Raw genomic sequence first — 13,407 nt, 5'->3', positions numbered from 1 at the left:
CACTGTGCTGCACCAAAATAATTAATAATTGACAACCTAGAATTATACCCTGTGTTGGGGGACTGGGGCGGCACTGTGGCATAGCAGGTCAAGCCGCCTCCTGCAGTACCAGCATCCCATATGCCCATTTGAGTCCCGGCTGCTACACTTCTGATTCAGCTCCCTGCTAATGTGCCTGGGAAAGCAGTGGAAGATGGACCAAGTCCTTGGGCCCCTGCACCCATGTGGGAGACCTGGAAGAAGCTCTGGGTTCCTGGCTTCGGATCGGTGCAGGTCCAGCCATTTGTAGCGATTTGGGCAGTGAACCAGTGAATGGAAGATTCTCTCTCTCTGCCTCTGCCTCTCTGAAACTCTGCCTTTCAAATAAGTAAGTAAATAAATAAATATTAAAAATAGAATTCTACCCTCAGCACATTTTTTTCCAGACATTAAGATTAGACAAAAACACTTCGAGACAACAATACTAAGAATTCATTAGGAGAGGACCTATATCAAAAGGACTGCTAACAGATGGACTTCAGGCAAAAGGTAAGTGACCCTAGTTAGAGGGTCTGATATGAAAAAATGAAGACTTTTTAAAAAGTGGTAAATGATTAAGTGCATCTAAAGGTAAATAAGACTGTATAAAACAATAATAATTATGCCTTGAGGGGACTAAAGAAGCCAGAAAGAAGTAAAATGTATCACAACAATAATGTATAGTAGGGAGATAAGCGGTGTTAAAGTGCACCAAGCTCCTTGCAGAGTGAAGGTATGGCTGACTGCCGGAGACCAGCTCCAGCCAGTCCAGGGGCCCCGAGGTGTGAGAGGTGTTGGCGCTCAAAGAAATGAGAGAACTCACAGCAAGGCTGATGGCAGGGCTCTGGCTCGCCAGCACCAGACTTTATTTTTATATCATAAGCCACATAATGATTCTTTCTTCCTACAATGAAAAGCCTGTTGTCCATTTTTTCTACTTACAATTTCTTTGATTTTCAAGGGCATATTTAGAGCACGGGTTACAATCACAGACAGGTGTGAGATAGCAGGCTGCCCACACAAGCCAAGGCCTCGAGTGCTGCTGAACTATGCAGAAATTGGCTACACAAGCTAGAATAGTACCTTCCTAATCTAATCTTTACTAGAAGCCCCAAGTTCAAAGTAGACCCTTTTTAAAATGTATCTCCTCTTTGCAGTTCTTTCTCCAATTCTTTAATTTCTTTATTGCACTTATTTAAAGGTTCACTTAGCTCTATTCTACAGTTTTGACATCCTAACCATTATAGTAGTTGTAGCATATAGTGAATTAAAGCTTTATTAACATCTATTTTATTCTAGTGGGAAGTATATACCAGAGAGCCTGTTGCCTTTTAATTCTTTTCCACAAATAGCTCAACCTTGCATAAAGCATTAACCCTTCCTCCTACACCAACATTCTGCTTGATTAAAATTCTACGAAGCAATGGATATTTTGGAGGTTATGAGACTAAGTGCTCTTCCCTAAAATTAGGAATACAGCAATCATTAGCAGGACCACCAGGAAGCTCCGACTTGTAGTTCTCATCAAACCTAAAACCACCAAGAGGACCACAGCTGTCCTTCTCACGCCTTGCTGAGACAGACCTTCTGCTGTGACCTTGTCAGCCAGCCGAAGTTGCCTTGGCCTCGTCATCTGACTAACGCCAGGACTCTCACCTAAGGATGCTGTTATCCCACAGCAATTGTTAATACTACTCAAAGCAAAGTGTTGTATTTCTAGTGTGTGGGAAAGGAAGAAATGAAATCATAAGAAATGAAGGCAGGCAGAAAAGCTGTGACTGCTATTAGCATACATTATGACTACTGGCTATGAAGGACAAATGGCTGTCTTTAAACCTGGCACGTTGTTCTTCCTGCTTCAATCAGAATCCCAACCAGGAAGACACACAAGCTGGAATCCCCACTATTTGGAGACTGCATCATCAGCTGCATCCATACAGTCAAAGCTAGGATCTGACCTTGGCACCAATCTTTGGGGTCTCTCTAAAAAGGTCCTCAGTTGTCTTTTTGGTCATGAAATTTAAGGAAAGTCTACCTGTTCATCTTGGGGTGACTTTGAACCCAGGATATACTCAGGCCATCCACTGGGGCTGGATGGGCCCCTCGGACGTGGGTAGAATGTCCTTCACAAGCAGGCTGCCACTGGAACTGGAAAGTTTGTCTCCAGGTCAACTGGCATCTCCCCCACTCGTAGCTTTCTTGTGCTGCATGTGTGACCTTACGGCTTTAAATCACACCTTCAGGGTGGATGCAATCTCTCACCCAGAGCTGGCAGAGGAGGGGGCTGAGCCCCTAAGGAGGTGGGCTGTCCCCAAGAGACCCCCACAATCTTCATGAGCCCTAAGCCATCAACATACAGTACGTGAAACCCCCCGTCTGATGGGCACCCCCATAGAATGCCTTAAAAACCCTGGGCACTTTCTCAAGCCAGGGTCCATTAGGGCACTCTGCCTACTCTCTTCTTGGACCAGACACTTTTTTTTATCAAATAAAAGTTTCTGCTGCTTTGCAAATTGCTTCCTGGCTTTTTATTTCTATACTGAGCTGAGGAAAAGAACCCAGGAAACTTGCTCTGGCAACCGCCCTCCCCTCCACAACCTGTAATACTTACTATTAACAGCAGACACTGCAAACTGAGAGAGAAATGTTGCCTGATAATGAAGAGGCACATTTGGGGCAACTGGAGTAGGGTTCACGGCAGAAAATACAATGGTGACTGTATTTGACCTATGAACTGTAAGCCTATGACCTATGAACTTCGGAGGACTGACCTCCGACTGCCAGTTGAATGCTTTCTTTTCTGCCTACAATTCACTCCTCTTAGCCTGCAGACCTGGAGATGCAGTTACATGCTACAGCCTCTATATACTGGCTTGGGTCTTGAAGGCAGTGGCCTGCGTCCATCCCCAGGCCAGAGAGAGTCCCTCCCTGTGCCCTGAGCTGGGTGACAAAGCAGCTCAGGGCAGCTGTATGTGCGGCCTTCTCCCCCAATCTCCTTCCCCTTCAAGTGTAAGGCTGGAAATGGCTATAATTGAGCTTGCAAGGTCTATGTTTATAATCAAGGCCAATGGACTTTGGTGCAGGGCTTGGCAGAGTTGTTGTTTTTCAAAGATTCATTTATTTTGAAGGAGTTACAGAGAAAGAGGGAGAGACAGAGAGGCAGCGAGAGATCTTGCATCTGCTGGTTCACTCCCCAGATGGCTGCAATGGCCAGGGCTCGGCCAGGCCAAAGCCAGGAGCCAGGAGCTTCTTCCAGGTCTCCTACTTGGGTGGCAGGAACCATCTTCCACTGCTGTTCCCAGGCCATTAGCAGGGAGCTATATTGGAAATGGAGCGGCCGGGACACAAACCAGTGCCCTTGTGGGATACCAGCGTCAGAGGTTTACCTACTATGCCACAACGCTGGCTCCGGCAGCGTTTTCATATAGTAAAATACAGAATCTTTGAGGTCAGTGATTTTTTTTTAAGAATGTTTATTTGAAAGGCAGAGTGACAAAGAGAGCAGCAGGAGACGGAGAAGATCTTGGATCTGCTGTTTCACGCCCTAGTTGCCCACAACAGCTGAGGCTGGACCAGGACAAAACCAGGAGCCAGGAACTCAGTCGAGGCAGGAACCCAAATAGTTGGGTCATCATCTGTGCCTTCCTGGGCACATGCGTAGGAAGCATGATAGGGAGCAGAGGCACCAGGGCTCCCATGGGCACTCTGATATGGGACACGGGTGTCCTGAGAGGTGGCTTAATGGGGTGCGCCACAATGCCCAGCCACCCACCACCCATGTGATATCTTATCCTGCTGTATCAGGATGTTTTTTAACAACTTCTGCCTCTCCAGCTATGTCCCAAAGAGTTAAAATTGTCACATTATTGGTCACTGGGTAAATGGAGTGAAACGGTACATTCCTTACTGGCATCTCCACCATCACAGTACTTTCATTAATGGTAAAATGGGGTGCCAGGGTTTTTTTTGCCAACTAAGGATACTTTTTTTTTTTTTTGACAGGCAGAGTGGAGTGAGAGAGAGAGACAGAGAGAAAGGTCTTCCTTTTTTGTCATTGGTTCACCCTCCAAATGCCACCGCGGCCAGTGCATCGCGCTGATCCAAAGCCAGGAGCCAGGTGCTTCTCCTGGTCTCCCATGGGGTGCAGGGCCCAAGCACTTGGGCCATCCTCCACTGCCTTCCCGGGCCATAGCAGAGAGCTGGCCTGAAAGAGGGGCAACCGGGATAGAATCCGGTGCCCTGACCGGGACTAGAACCCGGTGTGCTGGCGCCGCAAGGTGGAGGATTAGCCTATTGAGCCACGGCGCCGGCCAGGCTACTTCTTAAAGCTACCACACCATATCAGCCTACAACATTTAGCTAAACCAAGAAAAAAAGTTTAGATGATGCTATTTTTTAAGTTTATTTGAAAGGCAGACAGAAAGAGAAAAAGAGAAGGGAGAGAGAGAGAGAGAGAGAGAAAGAAAGAAAGAGAAAAAAATTAAAATAAAATTAAAGAAAAGAAAGAAAGAGAGAGATCTCCCATCTACTGGTTCACTTCCCAAATGCTAGAGCTGGGTTAGGCCAAAGCCAGGAGCTGGGAATACAATTCAGGTCTCCCATGTAGGTGGCAGGAAGCTATTACTTGAACCATCCTAGCTGCCTCCCAGAGTCTGCATTAGCAGGAAACTGGAGTCAAGAGGCAGAGTGAGGAATTGAACCCAAGCACTCCAACAGGGACAGAGGCATCTGAGCTGTGAGTCTCAGAGCCTGCCCCAACAAGGAACATCTTATCGCCAAAATAACAGGAAACAGGTGTTTCCGAACAGAGGGCAGTCCTTTAAGGGGAATCATTTTAGCTTTCTGAAGACTCAAATTATTCTTATTTTCCTCTCGTCATCATGGATGGGTGGGGAGTCGGTGCGGACCGGCACCTGGGATGGAGCTGCTCTTCTACAACACTAAGCCCACGGCTTGGGCAGCTGCCTGGGAGCTGATGGCCTGAAATAATTTCCATTCATTTTCCTAAATATATAGGAAGTGCATTCAGAAAAGAGCTGTGGGCTGTTCTCCCCAGAAAAGAAACTGTGAGGCAGTGGGCATAGCCCTGCTTGCTTTGTGCGGAGCCTGTATGGGCAACCGACCAACCCAAATGCTTCTGTCGCCATGTGAGGAGCCTGTGAGGGTTAGGAGAGCTGAAAACTGCCCCTTGTGGGCGACAGGAAAATTGCAAACTTGGGTTCCTTCCATGGTGTGAATTTCCATCCTTCCTGGCCCAGAAACCCTGTGTGTGTTGGTAATTTTCATTCTTGGGTCACAGCCCCTAGGGGAGTAGGAAAAAGGCCCAATAGGAGAGAAACGTGTTCTGTTAGGTTTCTCCAGTCCTGGACTTGCTCCCTGGTTCTGTGAACCCGAGGGCTGCCCTGCTGCAGCCCTGCAGAAGTCATTCCCGGAATCTAGCATCTGCACAGGTACCACAGCAGGTGGCACCTGTCAGAGACCCCCATGCAAAACCTGGCATGCCCATAAGATAAAGGAGGCCCACTCTGTTAGCAAAACAACCAGCGACAGAAGACTTGACCTTGTGCGATGGCTGAGCAAAAGCTGCTTTTACTAAAACCAATGACCTCAAGGAACTTCCCCCACCTGCTGTTTTTATTTTCCAGTATTTGGAAGAGCTACGGAGAACCAAAGGGATGAAGGCTGAAGCCGTCACCAACTCTTCCAGAAGCTCTTTCTGCTGACTTGAAATGATTTCCATACGTTTCCCTAAATATATGGGAGCTAGTTGCCCATTTGCCTTCTGGTTTCAGGATTCAGGTCTCAAGATGGAAACCTAAGTTTTTCTTATAAGAAAAAGAAACAAAGGAAAACTTTTGAAGTTCATTTTCTAATGCCCGAAAGGCTCGCGGGGAACCAGTTGAATATCCTTTCTTCTCCGGTAGTCTCCCCAGGAGCTTGGAGAAGGAGCTCTCCCTAGGGTTTGGGTTGGTTTGTGTGATTGTGGTTGTATCGGGGGGTGTATTCTCCACTCCCACCCTCTCTAAATCATTAGTAGTTTTTTTTTTTTTTTTTTTTTTTTTTGACAGGTAGAGTTATAGACAGTGAGAGAGAGAGAGAGAGAGGTCTTCCTTCTGTTGGTTCACGGCCGGCGCGCTGTGCCAATCCGAAGCCAGGAGCCAGGTGCTTCCTCCTGGTCTCCGATGCGGGTGCAGGGACCCAAGCACTTGGGCCATCCTCCTCTGCCTTCTCGGGCCACAGCAGAGAGCTGGATTGGAAGAGGAGCAGCCAGCCGGGACTAGAACCGGTGCTGATATGGGATGCCAGCGCCGCAGGCGGAGGATTAACCAAGTGAGCCACGGCGCCAGCCCAATTAGTAGTTCTTAAAAGGGTCACCGGGCTTAAATTTTGCCCGATTTGCCTCCTGGTAGCCAAACTTGACATCGGCACCGTTTAAGAGCGGGAAACTCTGCAGGAGCGCCCCGGCTCTGCATTCTGAGCGCCTGTAATGAGGCTGTCTTTGGGAACAGTCGTCCGTGTCCTTTACCCTGGGCTGCTCGAGTTGTTAGTGTCAATGTCTGCGGAACTACTCTGCTTCTGCTGAAATCCAGGGCGGGTGAGTCTTGGAGAATGGCTGAGGCCCGTCCAGTTTGAAACAGTCACTGTCCGAAACATGAATCCAGAGGCAAGGTTTAATAATGTATGTTTATGGGGCTGGTGCTGTGGCATAGCAGGTAAAGCTGCTGCCTGTAGTGCCAGCATCCCATATAGGTGCTGATTTGAGTCCCAGCTGCTCCACTTCTGATCCAGCTCTCTGCTACGGCCTGGGAAAGCAGTAGAAGATGGCCCAAGTCCTTGGGCCCCTGCAGCTGTGTGGGAGACAGGGAAGAAGCTCCTGGCTCCTGGCTCCAGATTGGCACAGCTCCGACTGTTGTGGCCAATTGAGGAGTGAACCAGCAGGTGGAAGACCTCTCTCTCTCTCTCTCGCTCTCGTTCTCTGCCTCTCCTTCTCTCTCTGTGTAACTCTGACTTTCAAATAAATAAATAAATCTTTTTAAAAAAATGTGTAGTTTAGCCGCGATCCTCACGTTTGCTCACCGAACAGCTTTCCTCATCTGCTGTCATTTGCTTTCTCCGCTTGTAAAGATGCACACGACAGCATGCATGGTGTGCTGTGTGGAACACGGAGCTTGTCTGTCTCATGCCTCACTGAGAGCAACTGATTTCTCTTGCTGTCCTTGCTGAGTGGCCAGCCTTTGATGGTGTTTTGCCATGATGTTCTGCCCATGCACCTTGCCCCAGCCAGGCAGCACTGCGCAGAAGGAGATGGTGGGGCCATACCTTGAACCCAGGTCTGCGCCCGCTTTCCTTTGGGATCTTCACTGCTGGTAAAGAACCCGCTGAGGCAGAGTAGATGTTACGCCCTGCCATCTTCGGAGGAGTGGAGTGAAGGGGCGGCCGTTGGGTGATAGCATTCAATTCTAAAGGTGAGTGGGACCTCCCGGTGACAATGAGAGGCTTCTCTCAAAAGCTGCAGAGGGAATGGGGAAAGGCCAGGGGGCGGCCCTTGCAGCCTGGTCTGGCCAGTGCTGCAGGGACTTATGGAATGAGTGCTTCGACCAGGAAGGAAGACAGAAAGTAGGGAAAGTACTTAAAAACCTAATGGAGAAATCCTGGGCATCCTTTATAGATTTAATTTCCTTAAATCTCTGCATATAAGTGTTCTATGAATAATCTTGGTTGTTCTTACAAATGCCACATATAGTATAAATTTATTTCTTGAATGCACTGTTACACATTTCAAATGAATGGACAAACTGTTGAGAATGTTGATTTCCCCTGTTTTTTTGTGAGCTTAAGAAAAATACCTTGTCTTATTGATCCTAAGGTATGTATTTTTTCACACTTTAACGTCTCTGAAACCAGGCTGTACCTACAGTACTTTAAGAATGTCTGAATTCCATGGGGAGAGTTTATTTTCTTACTAGTGCATAGCAGTGATTTTATATAGAATGAAAGGCATTTTAGAATCAATGAATTAGGGGCCAGCTCTGTGACACAGCATATTAAAGTCACAGTCTGCAGCACCACCATCCCATTTGGGCGCCAGTTCAAGTCCCAGCTGCTCAACTTCCGATCCAGCTTTCTGCTATAGCCTGGGAAAGCAGCAGAGGATGGCCCAAGTGCTTGGGCCCTTGCATCCGCATGGGAGACCTGGCTGGCTTTAGATTGGCACAGCTCTGGCCTTTGTGGACATCTAGGGAGTGAACCAGCAGATGGAAGACCTCTCTCTCTCTCTCTGTCTCTACCTCTCTCTGTAACTCTGTTTTGCAAGTAAATAAAACAAATCTTTTAAAAAAAAAAATCAATGAATTCTGATCAGTGAGCATGAACTAAAAAAAAAAATCATTCTATTTCTCGATTTAGTGTCTACACTGCATGGTGCCAACAAATACCCAAGATACTCGCTTTCCCCAAAAAAGAATTCCCAAAACATTGAAAAACCACCAAAAATTTATTCAACAAGATTTGTGCTGTGTGCAAGCTGGTGTGAGTTTCATTTTTGACCTCCCAGTATCCAGCTTCTACGTCTGCTTTGTCGGCTTATTTTTACAGATTTCGGAAACACGCATCTTTCTGGTCTAGGATGTGGTTCTTTACCTGTCTACTTTGTCTTTAGCGAAGAGGTCAGCCACACATCCACTACCCTCAAGATCAAAATCAGCAATAAACAGCCCACGCCCCGGGAAGGCACTGGCTGTCCTCCTGCTCTTTCAAGAATGAGCCTCCTGTCCCGGAAGGTGAATCCCTTTACTGGGGAGCTGTGATCCCGGTGGAGACACCGCCTCACCCGGCTTTACTTGTTAATGAGCTCTGTAGAGTAAAGGGAGTGCAATCGGTAAGTATCCCGGCAATGTCTACCATTCGGATCCATTGAACTTCCCCCAAATTTCTCAAGATGTTAGAAAAAATCCCTAGAAAAAAAAAGCCATTTTAAACTGTCTTTTCTAGATGTTTTTAAAAATTTCTTTGAAAGACAGAGTTGCAGAGAGAGAGAGAGAGAGAGATCTTCCATCTGCTGGTTGATTTCCCAAGTGGCCACAACAGCCAGGACCGTGTGGGGCCAAAGCCAGGACTCAGGAGCTTCTTCCAGGTCTCCTAGGTGGGTGCAGGGGCCCAAGCACTTGAGGCATCTTCTGCTGCTTTCCCAGGCCACAGCAGAGAGATGGATTGGAAGAAGAGCAGCTGGGACTGGAACTGATGCCCATATGGGATGCCGGCACTGCAGATGGCGACTTAGCCTACTACGCCACAGAGGCAGCCCTGGAGAAGGAGTCCGCTTAACCAAGGGGGATTCCTTGTATGTCTCCTTGGACTAATTTTAAAGCATTGGGGGGTGGAGGAGGGGAAGGACAATAAAAATTTTTTTTTCGATAATAGACCCTGACACCTGAGAAAAGATGTTGCAAAAGGGCAAGTGGCCCCAAATCTGCCTTTCTAAAACCAAGACGAACAAAACCAGGAAAAGAGCAAAGGTAGATATGAAGATAAAGGAAGGGTCTCGACCTGGGAGCAGAGTGGTACCAACACAGAGGGAATATTTTTAGGGAGGAGCAGTTAGGGACGGTAGATGATGTAGAAAGAATCGTGAAAAATGAATAGAAAATGAGAGTATCCAAGTGTATACCAGGGTGCCTCAAATAGAAATTCATGGAAAAAATGGAATTCAAAGATAAGTTTATTCTGGTGGAAGGAATTTTGAAATCCATGCAGTTTCCATGAACTTTTTGAAGTCCTCTTGTGGTAAGATGCAGAACAAACAGGCTCTCAGTGTCTTAAGAAAATTTAAGAATGAACGATAAATTCATTCAATTAAAGGCAAAGGAAAAAACATCTATAAGCATTTAAACAGAACAAATGGGTCATTCACAGTAGGGAAAATAAACAGATGAACTCTCTCCAGTGCAGTTAGCCAGAGAAGATAGCATCAGTATACTGGCTGATTTTTTAGTTAATTGTAGTTGTCACATTTCTACCCACCACAGGGCCTTTGCACATATAGTTTTGTTTGCTTGGAATGCTTTGTTCCTCCTATGATTTACTCTTTTTTATTTATTTATTTATTTATTTATTTGACAGACAGAGTGGACAGTGAGAGAGAGAGACAGAGAGAAAGGTCTTCCTTTTTTTGCCGTTGGTTCACCCTCCAATGGCCACCGCAGCCAGTAGCTGCGGCTGGCACATCGTGCTGATCCGAAGCCAGGAGCCAGGTGCTTCTCCTGGTCTCCCATGGGGTGCAGGGCCCAAGCACTTGGGCCATCCTCCACTGCACTCCCTGGCCACAGCAGAGAGCTGGCCTGGAAGAGGGGCAACCAGGACCGAATCCAGCGCCCCGACCGGGACTAGAACCCCTTGTGCCGGTGCCACAAGGCGAAGGATTAGCCTAGTGAGCCGCGGCACCGCCCCTTGATTTACTCTTTTCGGTCGCCATCAGTTAGCTCAGGGAAGCTGGCCCTGATCACTCATTAGGATTTCCTCACTTGGAGTGCGTCAGCTGTGACAGAAAGCCCCGCACGGTGCCACACACCACGTGTATTGCACACAGCGAGGAAACCCACGGGAACCTGAGGTTTCCGCAGCCTGCTGCACCCTGTGTTCTCCCGGCACCCACGACCCTGCACCCGGCCACCTTGTTTGCTTGCAGAGGAGAGAAATCTCGGACCCTTCACTGCTGTTCAGAAAGATTTAACAAGTGGAAGATCTCAAAGGAAGAAAGGAAGATTTGAAAAAATTCTACTTATGGGGCCGGCACAGTGGCGTAGAAGGTTAAGCCTCTGCTACAGCACCGGCATCCCATATGGGCGCTGGTTCGTGTCCCGGCTGCTCCACTTCTGATCCGGTTCCCTGCTGGTGACCTGGGAAAGCGGTGGAAGATGGCCCAAGTGCTTGGATCCCTGCCACCCACATGGGAGACGCAGATGAAGCTCCTGGCTCTTGGTTTTGGCCTGGTGCAGCCCTGCCCATTGCTGTCATCTGGGGAGTGAACCAGCACATGGAAGACCTGTGTGTGTGTGTGTGTGTGTGTGTGTGTATGTGTCTAATTCTGACTTTCAAAATAAATAAATTTTCCTTTAACAAAGAAAATTTTAGGTGTATTTCAACACAATATTCTAGAGATATCAGAGACCTAAATAAACATTTTTTAAAAAAAAAAAAACTTTACAATGTATTGAAGACAATAGAAGCGCACCTTTTTCTGCTGTCTGGATGGGGTGGGCTTTCTAAGTGGGACAGAAGACTCGGGAGGAGAACTTGAAAGGCTGCAGACGTGACTACGTGAATCTCCACGCCTTCCTGTGGCGCCAGGAAAGACAGTGAGTGAAGACGGAGGTCAGCCAAGGAAGCCAGCTGCTCCCTGGGGACCAGCAAAAGGTTAGCACCAAGTCAAATGGTTAAAATAAAAGTGGAAACTCCTCCTCCTCAATTAAAAAAAAAAAATGGCCAAAGGACAGAGACCATGGAAAGAAAGGAAGAGAGGAGGAAGGAAGTGAGGAGAAGAAGGGGAAAAATGACCAATTATCATAAGGAAAGATTCTGAACTTTCCTGCCAGTGCCCTCAGAAAAGTATGGATGATTAGAGGGAGAAACGTGAGAAGCCCTGACCAGACCCTACACTGGGGGCTGAGAGTGCCGAAATGCGCAGAGAGACACACTGGCTAGCTTTCTGAAGGACAATTTGAAAACCTCTTAAAAATTGAACACATGCACACACTTTCCCATTCAGCTCTATTGCTCCTAGGGCTTATGGTAAAAAAAAAAAAAAAATCTGAAAAAGCACAAAGATATGGGGCCAAGGGCATTCTTTGCAGTGTTACCATGATATTGAAATATCCCTCCAAACAGCCCTGGTTTAATATATTATTTTACATATTAGATTATTTTGTAATTTTAATCTAAAATTTAATTTTAATTTATATATTAGATTACTTTGTAATTTTAAGTGTGCGTGTATGCATCTGGACGTATGCATACCCATGTGGAGACTGTGAAACAGCATAAACAGTGTGTCTCATCATGTATTTTTATTTTTCCCCACATATTTTTTTCTTTCTTCCTCATACCATTTGGCATCAGTTAGACATTTTAAAATCAGAGGTAGAAAAAGAACACGAACAAGAAGTAAACAGTGAGTGGCCAGTTCTTATCCCCCAAGGGTGTCTGTGGAAAATCTTCGCTCCCGTAGACGCCTCTTGTTTTCCTGGGTAATGGTTTCCACTCCTGGGCTGCTGTATTTCCCTGGCCAGGGCTCTAACAGCCCGAACCAAAACAACAGAAAGGCAAAGAGAGGTGTCATCCCCTAAAATAGCACAGAAGGTTTTTTTGAGCTGAGTGGTAGTCTGTGAACATGGTGGACATGGGCTCCTCCTGGGCCACTCACTGTCTTTTTTTTTTTTTTTTTTTAGATTTATTTATGATTTATATGAGAGACAGAGTTACAGACAGAGAGAAGGCAAGAGAGAAAGAGAGAGTGAGATCTTCCAACCGCTGATTCACTCTCCAAATGGCTGCAATGGACAGAGCTGGAGGATCTGAAGCCAGGAGCTAGGAGCTTCTTCTGGGTCTCCCATGTGGGTGCAGGGGCCCAAGCATGTGGGCCATCTTCTACTGCTTTCCCAGGCACATTAGCAGGGAGCTGGATCAGAAGCAGAGCAGCCGGGACTTGAACCAGGGCCCATATAGGAGGCCGGTGCTGCAGGTGGCAGCTTCTCTTGCTACGCCACAGCACCAGCCCCTGCCCTCACCCTCCTTAACACCAGCTACCTTGATGCCCTGGGTGACTTCCGCTCTCCTAAAGGTTTCCTCCATCTCCAAAGACCTCGAAAGGCCTCAAAGGCAGTCCCGAGACATCCCATCCACAGCCATGATTTGATACAACCAAATACACAATTCCCTGGAGAACCCTAAAAATCCTGGAGGTACATATGACACCTCTGAATCACCCCGCTGTGGATGGCAGGGAACACAGGCAGCCTTGGGGCAGGTCAGGCTGGAGAGCCAGGTCTTGGAGCAAAGAGCTCCAGTAAACATCACAGCATGCTGTCCCCAGAGTGCCCAGTCGTCCTGTCTCTACGTTTCCAAGTTGTAACCTTTAAGGGGTTGTCAGCTGCTGCCTTGGTGGCCTAAGTCTGCTGCTTATCAAACCCAGGCTTGGCTAGAAATAGTGCAACGTCTCAGCTTCGGGTTTGGGGCTGATTTCCTGTCAGCCTTGCAGATCTAAAGCAAGCTCCTGAGGAATGGTGCTTCCTAAGATAAAGGTCAAGGAATGGTGTGCTTTGGGGCAGGCGCTGTGGCACAGCAGATAAAACTGCCCCCTGCAGCGCCAGCATCCCATATGGTTGCCAGTTCAAG

At 47.3% G+C, this 13,407-nt stretch overlaps 1 pseudogene; it reads right to left on the bottom strand.

Annotated features, from left to right (window-relative positions):
- Window positions 1–12,864, bottom strand: part of LOC138849862 (sex comb on midleg-like protein 4) — a 31,798-nt pseudogene extending 18,934 nt beyond the window's left edge.
- Window positions 12,865–13,407: the final 543 nt, after the last annotated feature.

Source organism: Oryctolagus cuniculus, chromosome 5, assembly GCF_051225735.1.
Source record: "Oryctolagus cuniculus isolate XC-2025 breed Fujian yellow rabbit chromosome 5, ASM5122573v1, whole genome shotgun sequence".
Lineage (NCBI taxonomy): Eukaryota > Metazoa > Chordata > Mammalia > Lagomorpha > Leporidae > Oryctolagus > Oryctolagus cuniculus.
Note: the sequence above shows the minus strand (reverse complement) of the source record. Positions and strands in the feature narration are given on the sequence as shown.